This window comes from Mustela putorius, unplaced genomic scaffold, assembly GCF_011764305.1.
Source record: "Mustela putorius furo isolate JIRA1106 unplaced genomic scaffold, ASM1176430v1.1 tig00537339_pilon_pilon_pilon, whole genome shotgun sequence".
NCBI lineage: Eukaryota > Metazoa > Chordata > Mammalia > Carnivora > Mustelidae > Mustela > Mustela putorius.
The window spans coordinates 299,738-313,943 of record NW_025422461.1 but is presented as its reverse complement, the minus strand read 5'-3'; the positions used below and the strand labels follow the sequence as shown (position 1 = coordinate 313,943).

The window sequence follows — 14,206 nt, the reverse complement described above, 5'->3', positions numbered from 1 at the left end:
ATCTGTACCCCAATATTTATAGCAGCAATGGCCACAGTCACCAAACTGTGGAAAGAACCAAGATGCCCTTAAACGAACGGATGGATAAGGAAGATGTGGTCCATATACACTATGGAGTATTATGCCTCTATCAGAAATGATGAATACCCAACTTTTGTATCCACAGGGATGGAACTGGAAGAGATTATGCTGAGTGAAATAAGTCAAGCAGAGAGAGTCAATTATCATATGGTTTCACTTATTTGTGGAGCATAAGAAATAACATGGAGGACATGGGGAGATGGAGAAGAGAAGGGAGTTGAGGAAAATTGGAAGGAGAGGTGAATCATGAGAGACTATGGACTCTGAAAAAGAACCTGAGGGTCTTGAAGGGGTGAGGGGTGGGATGTTGTGGGAACAAGGTGGTGGGTATTAGGGAGGGCATGTATTGCATGGAGCGCTAGGTGTGGTGCAAAAACAATGAATACTGTTACACTGAAAAGAAATAGGAACAAGATGGGATTGGGAAGGAGACAAACCATAAGTGACTCTTAATCTCACAAAACAAACTGAGGGTTGCTGGGGGGAGGGGGTTTGGGAGAAGGGGGTGGGATTATGGACATTGGGGAGGGTATGTGCTTTGGTGAGTGCTGTGAAGTGTGTAAACCTGGTGATTCACAGACCTGTACCCCTGGGGATAAAAATATATGTTTATAAAAAATAAAAAATTAAAAAAAAGAAATAGAAAAATAAAAATTAAAAAACAAAACAAAACAAAACAAAACAAAAAAACCCTGGCCAGTTTTAACAAAAAGAAAAGAGAAAGGACGCAAATGAACAAAATCATGAATGAAAAAGGAGAGATCACAACCACCACCAAATAAATACAAACAATTATAAGAACATATTATGAGCAACTATACACCAGCAAATTGGACAATCTTGAAGAAATGGATGCATTTCTAGAGATTTATAAACTACCAAAACTGAACCAGGAAGGAATAGAAAATTGGAACAACTGATGACCAGTAAGGGGATTGAAGCAGTCATAAAAAATCTCCCAACAAACAAGAGCCCAGGGCTATATGGCTTTCCTGGGGGAATTCCACCAAAAATTTAAGGAAAAATTAGTACTTGTTCTCCTGAAACTGTTCCAAAAAATAGAAATGAAAGGAAAACTTCCAAACTCATTTTATGAGAACAGGATTACCTGATCCCCAAACCAGACAAAGACCCCATCAAAAAGGAGAATTAACAGATCAATATTCCTGATGAACATGGATGCAAAAATTCTCACCAAAATAGTAGCCAAAAGGATCCAACAGTACATTAAAAGGATTATTCACCATGATCAAGTGGGATTTATTCCTGGGCTGCGAGGTTGGTTCAACATCTGCAAATCAATCAATGTGACACAATACATTAATAAAAGAAAGAACAAGAACCATATGATACTCTCAAAAGATGCTGGAAAATCATCTGACAAAGTACAGTATCCTTTCTTGATCAAAACTCTTCAATGTGTAGGGATAGAGGCTACACACCTCAGTATTGTCAAATCCATTTATGAATATCATTCTCAATGGGGAAAAACAGCGAATATCATTCTCAATGGGGAAAAACTGAGAGCTCTTCCCTAAGGTTAGGAACACAGCAGGGCTGTCTAGTATCACCACTGTTTTTCAACATAGTACCAGAAGTCTTAGCCTCAGCAATCAGACAACAAAAAGAAATAAAAAGCATCTAAATCAGCAACGAAGAAGTCAAACTTTCATATGCAGATGGTATGATACTTTATGTGGAAAACCCAAAAGACTTCACTCTAAAACTGCTAGAACTCATGCAGGAATTCAGTAAAGTGTCAGTTTATAAAATCACTGCACAGAAATCAGTTGCATTTCTATACACTAATAAGGCATAAGAAAGAGAAGTTAAGGAGTCAATCTCATTTACAACTGCACCCCAAACCATAAGATACCTAGGAATAAACCTAATCAAAGAAGCAAAGAATCTGTACTCATAAAACTGTAGAATAATCATGAAAGTAATTGAGGAAGACAAAAAGAAATGGAAAAAAAAAGTTCTCTGCTCATAGACTGGAAGAACAAATATTGTGAAAACATCTGTGCTATCTGGAGCAATCTACACATTTAATGCAATCCTTTTCAAAATACCATCAAGTTTTTCAAAGAAATAGAACAAATAATCCTAAAATTTATATGGAACCAGAGAAGACCCCAGATAGCCAGAGGAATGTTGAAAAAGAAAACCAAAGCTGATGGCATCACAATTCCAGACTTCAAACTCTATTACAAAGCTGTCATCATCAAGACAGTATGTACTGGCACAAAACTGGACACATAGATCAATGGAACAGAATAGAGAGCCCAGAAATGGACCCTCAACTCTATGCTTAACTAATCTTCGACAAAGCAGGAAAGAATCTCCAATGGAAAAAAGACAGTCTCTTCAACAAATGGTGTTGGGAAAATTGGACAACCACATGCATAAGAATGAAACTGGACCATTCCCTTACACCACACACAAAAATAGACTCAAAATTTATGAAAGACCTCAGTGTGATACAGGAATCCATCAAAATCCTTGAGGAGAACACAGGCAGCAACCACTTCAACCTCAGCTACAGCAACTTCTTCCTAGAAACATTACCAAAGGCAGGGGCAAAAAATGGACTATTGGGACTCCAACAAGATAAAAGTTTTGCACAGCAGATGGAACAGCCAACAAAACCAAAAGACAACCAACAAAATGGGACAAGATATTTCAAATGACATATCAGATAAAGGGCTAGTATCCAAAATCTATAAAGAACTTATCAAACTCAACACCAAAAGAACAAATAATCCAATCAAGAAATAGATGGAATACATGAACAGACATTTCTGCAAAGAAGAAATCCAAATGGCCAAAGACATTGGAAAAGTGTTCAATATCACTTGGCATCAAAGAGGTACAAATCAAAACCACGGTGAGATACCACCTCACACCAGTTAGAATAGCTAAAATTAACCAGTCAGGAACTGATAGATGTTGGTGAGGATGTGGAGAAAGGGGAACCCTCCTACATTGTTGGTGGGAATGCAAGCTGGTGCAGCCATTCTGGAAAACAGTATGGAGGTTCCTTCAAAAGTGGAAAATAGAGCTACCCCATGACCCAGTAATTGCACTACTGCGTATTTACCCTAAAGACACAAATGTAGTGATCTGAAGGGGTACGTGTACCCAAATGTTTATAGCAGCAATGTCCACAATAACCAAACTATGGAAAGAGCATAGATATCCATCAACAGATGAATGGATAAAGATGAAGTGTTATATATGTACAATGGAATGCTACGCAACCATTGTTATTTTCAATGAGGTGGATTGAACTAGAGGATAGTATGCTAAGAGAAATAAGTCACTCAGAGAATATGATCTCACTGATATGAGGAATTTGGTAAACAAGACAGAGGATCATAGGGGAAGACAGGGAAATATGAAAGAAGATGAAACCAGAGAGGGAGACAAACCATAAAAGACTCTTAATCACAGGAAACAAACTGAGGGTTGCTGGAGGGGAGGGAAGTGGGAGGGTTGGGGTGGCTGGGTGATGGCTTTGGGGAGGGTATGTGCTAGGGTGAGTGCTGTGAATTGTGTAAGACTGATGAATAACAGACATGTACCCCTGAAGCAAATAATACACTATATGTTAATAAAAATGCCATATCCTTGGTGAACATATTCGAAAATTATGTATCTGGTGTGTCAGGAATTATAAACACCTTAAACTGAACAGTAAAAGAAAATCTAATTCAAAGATCTGCAAAAAAATATGAACAAGCATTTCACCAGCCCAGATATGTAGATGGCAAAAAACCATATCAAATGATGTTCAAGGCCATGGGCACCTGGGTAGTTTAGTTGGTTAAATGTCTGACTCTTGGTTTTAACTCAGGTCATGATTTCATAGGTCGTGAGAAGGAGCCCTCCATTGGGCTCTACATTCAGTGGGAAGTCTCCTGGAAGATTCTTTCCCTCTGCCCTTCCTCTCTCTCTCTCTCTCTCAAATAAATAAATAAATAAATAAATCTTTAAAAATAAAAATAAAGGATGTTCAAGGCCAAAAGAAAGGGCATCAAACCTCACTCGCTGGCACCTTCCTCTTGGACTTCCAGCCTCCAGAACTGTGAGAAATAAATAGACATAGTGGTTTATCATGGGAAAATTTTCCCACCTGAAGAATGGCCCAGATAGAAATAGAAACAAATAGAAACTGTGACTTCAGGGAAGGTGACAGAGTAAAAAGATTCTAAGCTCACCTCCTCCCATAGACACACCTGGATAAAAGCTACATCAGTGTATCCAACCCAGAAGATGACCTGAGGATCTTTAGAACAGACTTTCCATGGTTAATCATAGAGAGGATGACACATTTCAAAGGTAAGGAGGGTAGAAACTCACGTGGGAACAAAACACCCAGTGGGATTAACCACAAGTGAGACTAACCATGAAGAAGCACAGAGAAAGGATATGAGCAGACCCCACACCAGGTACCCCAGACACAGGAGCCCTGCACTGGGAAGACAAGAACCCATAATATTTGATTTGAAAACTAGTGGGGCTTAACTTCCTGAGTTTTTATGATAAGCCAGCCTTAATACTGGGTCCATTAAAAATCAGCAGTTCTGCTCTGGAAGAGCTGGAGGGCTATAGAAACGGAATCCCTGTTCTTAAAGATACAGCATAACAAAAGCCCCACCAAGACAGCATAGATGCAGCAATTTAAGAGTAACTGGAGTATATGTACAAGGAATTTATTTACTAATTACAGAAAGTGTGCTGGAGTGGCAGAAAACCTCATGAGATTTCTCCAAGCACAAAAGAACTGGTGGATGCCAATTCTCTCTCCCCACAGCCTAGATAGTCAGGCACCTGTGCGAACCAGCATGAGCACTCTTCACCTACTTTGCTAACACTGTGCACCCACTCTCAAATTCTTCTATGGATCCAACCCATTCAACATGCCCCACATGGCAGGAATTCCCCCAAAGTAGTTCCTGACACATCTCACCCTTCAAGAAGCCCTAGCAGGAACAAGCACTACTCCAATGTGACTCCTACCCTGGGGAAAGGGTAAGAAACCCACACATACCAGTACAGTCACAGCCCCAGCAGCTGAACCTTATACGTAGCAGTGCAGAAAGAATGCCCTCTCTGGGCACTATCAGAAACTATCAGTGTTTCTGCAGCCCTGGCAAGCATCTTGTTTGACTGCCAGCCCTGGTCACAAACAAAATCCTCTCAGGGTACAAGGCAGGGAAAATTCCCTGCAGGTCATTGTTACTACAGCCCCAACAGATGGACTGAGAGCAGACATCTGGTTTCACTGCATATCCCACCCATCAACAAATGCCTCTCAGAGGAAATTTCAGGGAGACCACCATGTAGTTGTGTGACAGCAGTCTAGCAAATGGGCTGAAGATAAGCATCTAGTCTGGCTGCCAAAACCACCCAAATATAAGACCATAGCAGCCCCAGACCAGCCCCTTAACAATACAGGGACTAAACCCAGCTAATAGCAGGCAAAGTGGGCCATTGCTGCCAACTGGACTGCAAGTAAATGAGGTTCAGCTACAACAGTAGGGTACATAAAACCCATATAGGACACATCTCTGAAGCAACAGGTTCTGGTGAACAGGGGCATTACACTACAAGGTATCACAGGATCTCTTCTTAATAAAACCACTCCTTGCAAGTCAATGTAGCTGACTTTCCTAATACATAGAAAAAAACTATAGATAGTAAGACAAAATGAGGAGACAGAAGGATATATCCCAAATGAATGAACAGGATAAAATCACAGTAAAACAGATAAATGAAACAGATAAGCAATATGCTTAATAAAGAGTTCATAGTAATGGTTATAAAGAAACTTACTGGACTTGAGAAAAGCATGAAGGATCTCAGTGAGACATTCAACAAAGAGAAAAAATACAAAATGAGAACCAATCAGGGCACCTGGGTTGCACAGTCAGTTAAGCATCTGACTCCTAGTTTTGGCTCAGGTCGTGATCTCAGGGTCATGAGATCAAGCCCTGTGTCAGGCTCCACACTTCGTGCAGAGTCTGCTTGGGATTCTCTCTCCCTGTCCCTCTGTCCCTCCAGGTTTTTTTCTCTCTCTCTAAAATAAATCTAAAAAAAATCAGTGATGAAGAAGTTAATAATTGAAATTAAAAACACACTAGATGTAATGAATAATATATTAGAAGAAGCAAAGAATGGATCAGCAAGCTGAAAGATAGGGAAAACAACCAAGCTGCACAGTGAAAAGAAAAAAAAATAACAACAAATACCACAGAGATATAAACAATTATGAGAAAATATTATGAAAAACTATATGCCAAATAAATGGAACAACCTGGAAAAAATGGGTAAGTTCCTAAAAACATATAAAATACCAAAACTGGAAAAGAAAGAAGTACAAAACTTTAACAGACAGATAACCAGCAAAGAAACTGAATGAGTAATAAAAAACTCAAAACAAACTAAGTCCAGGACCAGCTGTCTTCACAGGCAAATTTTACCAATCAGTGAGCATCTATTCTTCTCAAACAGTTCTAAAAAATATGTAAAAGGAAGAAAAATGTCCAAGTTCATTCTATGGGATCAGCATTACCCAGACCACATAGAGACTACACTAAAAAAGAGAACTACAGGCCAAAAGCTCTCATGATGCAACATTTCTCAAAAATAATAGCAAACCTAATCGAACAATGCATTAAAAAAATCATTCACCACTATTAACTGGGATTTATTCCTGAGTTGCAAAAGTGTTTCAATATTCGCAAATAAATCAATGTAATACACCACATTAATAAAAGAAAGGGTAAGAGCCATATGATCATTTTAATAATTTCAAAAAAGGCTTTTGACAAAGTATCCATTCATGATAAAAACCCTCAACAAGGGTTTAGAAGGAACATACCTCAACAAAATAAAGGCCATATATGAAAAATCCACAGCTAATATCATCCTCAGTGAGGAAAAACTGAGGGCTTTCCCTCTATGGTCAACGACAAAACAAGGATGTCCACTCTGACCACTGTTATTTAACATAGCACTTGAAGTCCCTGCCACAGTGATCAGACAACTAAAAGAAATAAAAGACATCCAAATCAGAAAAGAAGAGGCCAAAACTTTCACTATTTGCAGATGACATGAAACTCTATATAGAAAACCCAACAGACTCAACCCCAAAATTGCTAGAACTGGGGCATCTGGGTGGCTCAGTGGGTTAAGACCTCTGCCTTCGGCTCAGGTCATGATTTCAGGGTCCTGGGATCAAGCCCCGCATCGGGCTTTCTGCTCAGCGGGGAGCCTGCTTCTCCCTCTCTCTCTGCTTGCCTATCTGCCTGCCTGTGATCTCTGTCAAATAAATAAATAGATCTTTTTAAAAAATTGCTAGAACTGAAAAATGACATCAGTAAATTCACAGGAAACAAAATCAATGTACAGAAATCTATTGCATTTCTATCCACAAATAATGAAATAGCAGGAATAGAAATCAAGGAATCAGTCAAACTTACAATTGCACCAAAATCTATAAGATACCTAGGAATAAATATAATTAAGTGAAGTGAAGGACCTGTATCCTAAAAAAAACAAAACAAAACAAAACAAAAACCCAACCAACCAAACAAACAAACAAAAAAACTATAAAACACTGATGAAAGTAATGTGTGAAGAGGACACAAAGAAATGAAAAGACATTCATGATCATGGACTGGAAGCACAGATATTGTTAAAATGTCTACCTGAAGCAATCTACATATTTAATGCAATCCCTATCAAAGTACCAATAGCACGTTTCACAGAACTAGAACAAACAATTCTAAAACTTGTTTGGAACAACAGAAGACCCCAAATAGCCAAATAAAACTTGAAGAAGAAAAGCAAAGCTTGGGGTATCACAATTACAGGCTTCAAGTTTTATTACAAAGCTGTAGTGATCAAAACAGTATTTTGCTAGCACAAAAGCAGACACATAAATCAATGGAACAGAATAGAAATCCTAGAAGTGAACGCACAACTCTAAGGTCAATTACTCTTCAGCAAAGCAGGAAAGAGCAGTCTCTTCAACACATGGTGCTGTGAAAAATGGACACCAATGTGCAAGAGAATGAAACTGAACCACTTTCTTGCACCATACACACACAAAAAATTCAAAATAAATGAAAGACCTAAATGTGAGACCTGAAACCACAAAAATCCTAGAGGATAACACAAGCAGTAACCTCTGTGACATCGGGCATAGCAACTTCTTTGTAGCTATGTCTCCCAAGGCAAGAAAAAGAAGAGCAAAAATAAACTATTGGGACTACATCAAAATACAAAGCTTCTGCATAGCAAAAAGGAACAGTCAAGAAAATTAAAGGCAGTGCTCGCTTCGGCAGCACATATACTAAAATTGGAACGATACAGAGAAGATTAGCATGGCCCCTGTGCAAGAAAATTAAAGGCAACCTATGGAATGTAAGAAGATGTTTGCAAATAACTTCCCTGATAAAACATTGTTATCCAAAATATATAAAGAACTCATAAAACTCAACATCTGTAAAAATAATAATCTAATTAAAAATGAGCAGAAGACATGAATATACATTTTCCCAAAGACATTGAAATGGCCAAATAGACATATGAAAAGATGCTCAACATCACAATCATCAGAGAAATACAAATCAAGACTATAATGAGATTCACCTTACACCTGTCAGAATGGCTAACATAAACAACACAAGAACAAAATATGCTGGCAAGGATATGGAAAAAATAGAACCCTCTTGCACTGTTGCTGGGAATGCAAACTGGTGTAGCCACTGTAGAAAACAATATGGAGGTTCCTCAAAAATTTAGTAATAGAACTATCCTATGATACAGCAATTGAGCTACTAGGTACTTACCCAAACAATACAAAAATACTAATTCAAAGGGATACATGTACCCCAACATTTATAGCAGTATTATCTACAATTGCCAAACTGTAGAAACAGCCTAGGTGTCCATCAACTGATGAACGGATAAAGAAGATGTGATATATAGATATATAAATGAAATATATACATATGTATATATATGGAAAGATAAGATGTGATATATATATATCACATATACATACATATATATAATGAAATATTACTCAGTCATAAAAAAGAATGAAATCTTGCGATTCGTAATGACATGCAGCTAGAGAGTATTATGCTAAGTGAAATCAGTCAGAGAAAGACAACTATCATATGATCTCCCTGATATGAGGAAGTGGAGATACAACATGGGGGTCTCGGGGGTAGGAAAAGAATAAATGAAGAAAGATGGGATCGGGAGGGAGATAAACCATAAGAGACTCTTAATGTCTGTCACAAAACAAACTGACGGTGGCCAGGGGGAGGGGTCGTAGGGAGAGGGTAGTGGGGTTATGGACATTGGGGAGGGTATGTGCTATGGTGAGTGCTGTGAAGTGTGTAAACCCGGTGAATCACAGACCTGTACCCCTGGGGCTAACAGAACATTATATTAAAAAATTTAAAAAAATTATCCTCAAAAAAAAAAATTCTACATGTGAGTGACATCATAAGGTATTTGTCTTTCTCTGACTTATTTCACTTAGCATTATGCACACTAGCTTCATCTATGTTGAGGCAAAGGTCAAGATCCCATTCATTTTTATGGTTGAATAACGTTCCATTATATAAATACCACACCCTTTTATGCATTCATCTTTTTTTTTTTTTTTTGTGAGCCTGGTGGTGGGTATTAAGAAGGCATGTACTGCATGGAGCACTGGGTGTTGTACATAAACAATGAATCTTGGAATACTGAATCAAAAACTAATGATGTAGGGGTGCCTGGGTGGCTCAGTGGGTTGAAGCCTCTGCCTTCGGCTCAGGTCATGATCTCAGGGTCCTGGGATCGAGCCCTGCATCAGGCTCTCTGCTCAGCGGGGAGACTTCTTCCCCCTTTCTCTGTCTCTGCCTGCCTCTCTGCCTACTTGTGATCTCTGTCTGTCAAATAAATAAATAAAATCTTTTAAAAAAACCTAATGATGTATTTTTTTTCTCATAGATTTTATTTTATTTTATTTTTTTAGAATGTCTAAAGATTTTATTTATTTTATTTTTTTATATAATTTTTTACTTTTTATAAACATATATTTTTATCCCCAGGGGTACAGGTCTGTGAATAATGATGTATTTTATGGTGACTAACATAACAGAATAAAAAAATCCATTCATCTTTGATAAATACTTGGGCTGCTTACATAATTTGAGTATTATAAATATTGGTGCTATAAAAATGGAGGTGCATGTATTCCTTCAAATTAGTGTTTTTGTATTATAGGGGTAAATATCCAGTAGTGTGATTACTGGATCATAGGGCAGTTATAATTTTAAATTTTTGAGGAATCTCCATCCTGTTTTCCACAGTGGATGCATCCATTTGGATTCCCATCAACAGTGCAAGAGAGTTCTTTTCTCTTAACTTCCTTGCCAGCACTTGTTTCTTGTGTTGTTAATTTTAGCTATTCTGACAGGTGTGAGATGAGATCTCACTATAGTTTTGATTTGCATTTCCCTGATAATCAGTGATGATTAGCATCCTTTCATGTGTCTGTTGGCTATCTATATGACTTCTTTAGAGAAATGTCTATCCACGTCTTCTACACATTTTTTTATTTGGATTTTTCAGCTTTGGGGGTTGAGTTTTATATGTTCTTTATGTATTTTGGAAACCAACTCTTTATGGAATATGTAATTTTCAAAGATCTTTTTCCATTCTGTAGGTTGCCTTTTAGCTTTATTGATTGTTTTGCTCACTTTGCAGAAATGTTGCTTTTGTTTCTCTTGTTTCATGAACCATATCTAGAAAGAAGTTGTTAGGGTTGATGTCAAAGAAATTACTGCCTGTGATCTCTTCTAAGATTTTTTTTTCATTCAAATTTCCAGAATCTGTATTCAAATCTATAGCACACATACCACATCTTCTTTATCCATTCATCATGGATAGACATTTGGGCTCTTTCCATAGTTGGGCTATTGTTGATAGTGCTACTATAAACATTGGGGTGCATATAACCTTTGGAATCAGGTTTTTTTTTTTCTTTTTTTGGTATCATTTTGGCAAATACCTAGCAGTGCAATTTAAGGATCATAGAATAATTCTATTTTTAACTTTCTGAGGACCCTCTGTACTGTTCTCCAGAGTGGCCGTACCAGTTTGCATTTCCACCAACAGGGCAAGAGGGTTCCCCTTTCTCTGCATCCTTGCCAACACCTGTTGTTTCTTGTGTTGTTAATGTGAGGTGGTATCTCATAATTTTGATTCCTATTTCCCTGACAATTAGTGATGTTGAGTATCTTTTCATGTGTCTGTTAGCCACCTGGATGTCTTCTTTGGAAAAGTGTCTATTCATGTCTTTTGCCCATTTCTAAATGGATTATTTGTTTTTTGGTTGTTGAGTTTGATAAGTTCTTTATAGATTTTGGATACCAAACTTTTATCTGATATGTTGTTTGTGAATATCTTCTCCAATTCCATAGGCTTCCATTTAGCTTTGTTGATTATTCCCTTTGCTGTACAGGAGCTTTCATGAAAACTGGACAATTTTCTTACACCATACACAAAAATAAATTCCCAAAATGGATGAAAGATCTAAATGTGCAACAGGAAACCATCAAAATATTAGAGGAGAACACAGGTAGCACCCTCTTTGACCTCAGCTGCAGAAACTTCTTACTGGACACATTGCTGGAGGCAAGGGAAACAAAAGCATAAATGAACTATTGGGACCTCATCTTCTAGGATATTTATGATTTAAGGTCTCAAATTTAGGTCTTTCATCCATTTTGAATTTATTTTTGTGTATGGTATAAAAACAGTCCATTTCTTTCATTTGCATTTTGTTGTCCAGTTTCCCACTACCATTTGTTGAAGAGATTGTTTTTTTTCCCCTTTGGATATTCCTCCGTTTTGTTCAAAGATTAATTGACCATATAGTTGTGTGTTTATTTCTGGGTTTTCTTTTCAATTCCATTAATCTGTGTCTAGTTTTGTGCCAGTACCATACTCTTTTTATTACTACAGCTTTGTAATAAAACTTGAAGTTTGGAATTGTGATGCTTCCAACTTTGCTTTCCTTTTTCAAGATTGCTTTGGTTATTCGGTTTTTTTTTTTTTTTTTTGCAGTTTCATACAAATTTTAGATCTTTTTAATTCTAGTTTTGTGAAAAGTGCTGTTGTCATTTTGATAGGGATTGCATTAATTATGCAGATTGTTTTGGGTAGCATAGACATTTTTAACACTAATTGTTCTTCTAATCCGTGAGCATGGAATTTCAATTTCTTTGTATCATCTTCAATTTCTTTTGTCAGTGTTTTATAGTTTTTAGAGTACAGTTCTTTCATCTCTTTGGTTAGATTTATTCCTAGATATCTTATTCTTTTGGTGGCAGTTATAAATGGGTTTGTTTTCTTAATTTCTCTCTCAACTGATTCATTATTGATGTATAGATATGCAGCAGATATCCATACATTGATTTTGTATCCTGTGACTTTACTGAATTCATTTATCAGTTCTAGCATTTTTTTTGTGAAGTCTTTTGACTTTTTAAATATGTAGTACCATGTCATCTGCAAATGAAAGTTTTACTTCTTCCTTACCAATTTGATGCCTTTTACATTTTGTTGTTGTTATCTGGTTGCAGTGGCTAGGACTTCCAGTCATTTGTTGAATGAAAGTTGTGAGTAGACATCCTTTTCTTGTTCCTGATGTTAGGGGAAAAGCTTTCAGTTTTTCCCCATTAAGGATGGTGTTTATCTGTGGGGTTTTCATATATGGCCTTTATTTTGTTGAGTTATATCTCTAAACCTACTTTTTTTTTTTCCACTTGAGAGTAGTCCTTTATTAACTGGCCCGATTACAAAAATAATCATGGTAGATACCTTAGTTCATTCTTCGAATAAGCCTATTGATCTGGTCTTCCCTGTTGCCAGCATCTCCACCTTCCACAAAATGGGTGGTCTTTTTCTTCATCCCCCCTCGTGGAGAAGATAATTTAAAGGGCCATTAAAAGTTGTTTGCCTCTTTGAAACGTTTTTCAACAGTATAGATCTCGTGAATCAGATCCTCCATGCAGATGATGCCATGTTTACCAAGAGATCGGGCAACCAATGTGTTATCTGTCAGGGCAATTCGCTTCTTTTTGATTTTGCCATAACCACACAATTCATTCACTGACTTCAGGTTAGAGTACCCCCATGCTATATATGGTTCCACAATCCTTAACATGTTAACTGAAGCCTTGTTGAGCTTAACAAAGGTGCCATTGAAGATTTGACGAAGGCGAAGGAGCTGCAACACCTTTCGAACCTTTGGGCTCACACCATTGATGCCTCTGATCCTGATGACAAACGCCAACTTGGGTTCTGCAGGTACGTAGAAGTTGCCAGCTTTTCTCGCCATCCTCGCCATCCGAATCTCGATCCTGTACATCTGTCTGTACTCCTTGTGGTAATGCTTGGCTTTCTCATCTTATCTAAGCTTCCTCCTTGCCTTTCGAAGCATCTTTTGAGCAAACTTCTTCCTCAGACGCTTGATCTTCAGCTCTGCGAAATTCCTTCGCTTCTTTTTAAGGGTTTCTGGCAGGGCAGGAACCTTCTTTTTCTTCTCCTCTGTACCCTCCATGGTTCCAGCTGGAAAAAGAGGTCTCTAAACCTACTTTGTTAAGAGTTTTTATCAAGAGCAAATGTAGTGCTTTGCCAAATGCTTTTTTTGCATCTATTGAAAGGATCGTATGGTTCTTATCCTTTCTTGTATTGATGTGATGTATCACATTGATTAATTAGCAAGTACTAAACCACTCTTGCAACCAATGAATGAATATCACTTGATCATGGTAAATTATTTTATTAATGTACTGTTATATTCAATTTGCTAGTATTTTATTATTTCTGCATTTATGTTCATCAGGGATACTGGCCTGTAGTTTTTGTTTTTGTTTTTTTTTGTTTTGTTTTTTTTTTTTTTAAGTGAAGTCTTTATCCAGTTTTGCTATCAGGCTAATTTTGGCCTCATAGAATGAATTTGGAAGTTTTTGTTCCTTTTCTATTTTTTGGAATAGTTCGAAAAAAAAAAAACAGGTATTAACTCTTCTTTATGTGTTTGGTAGAA

At 37.4% G+C, this 14,206-nt stretch overlaps 1 protein-coding gene, 1 non-coding gene and 1 pseudogene across 5 annotated transcripts in view; 1 reads left to right on the top strand and 2 right to left on the bottom strand.

Moving 5' to 3' along the window:
* PFKFB1 (6-phosphofructo-2-kinase/fructose-2,6-biphosphatase 1) overlaps positions 1-14,206 on the bottom strand; it is a 124,449-nt gene that overhangs the window by 47,432 nt on the left and 62,811 nt on the right. The window lies entirely within an intron of this gene.
* LOC123390388 lies at positions 8,420-8,527 on the top strand. The gene has a single exon (XR_006604971.1). It is a non-coding gene; the product is annotated as a U6 spliceosomal RNA (small nuclear RNA).
* Positions 12,909-13,741, bottom strand: LOC101690958 (annotated as a pseudogene).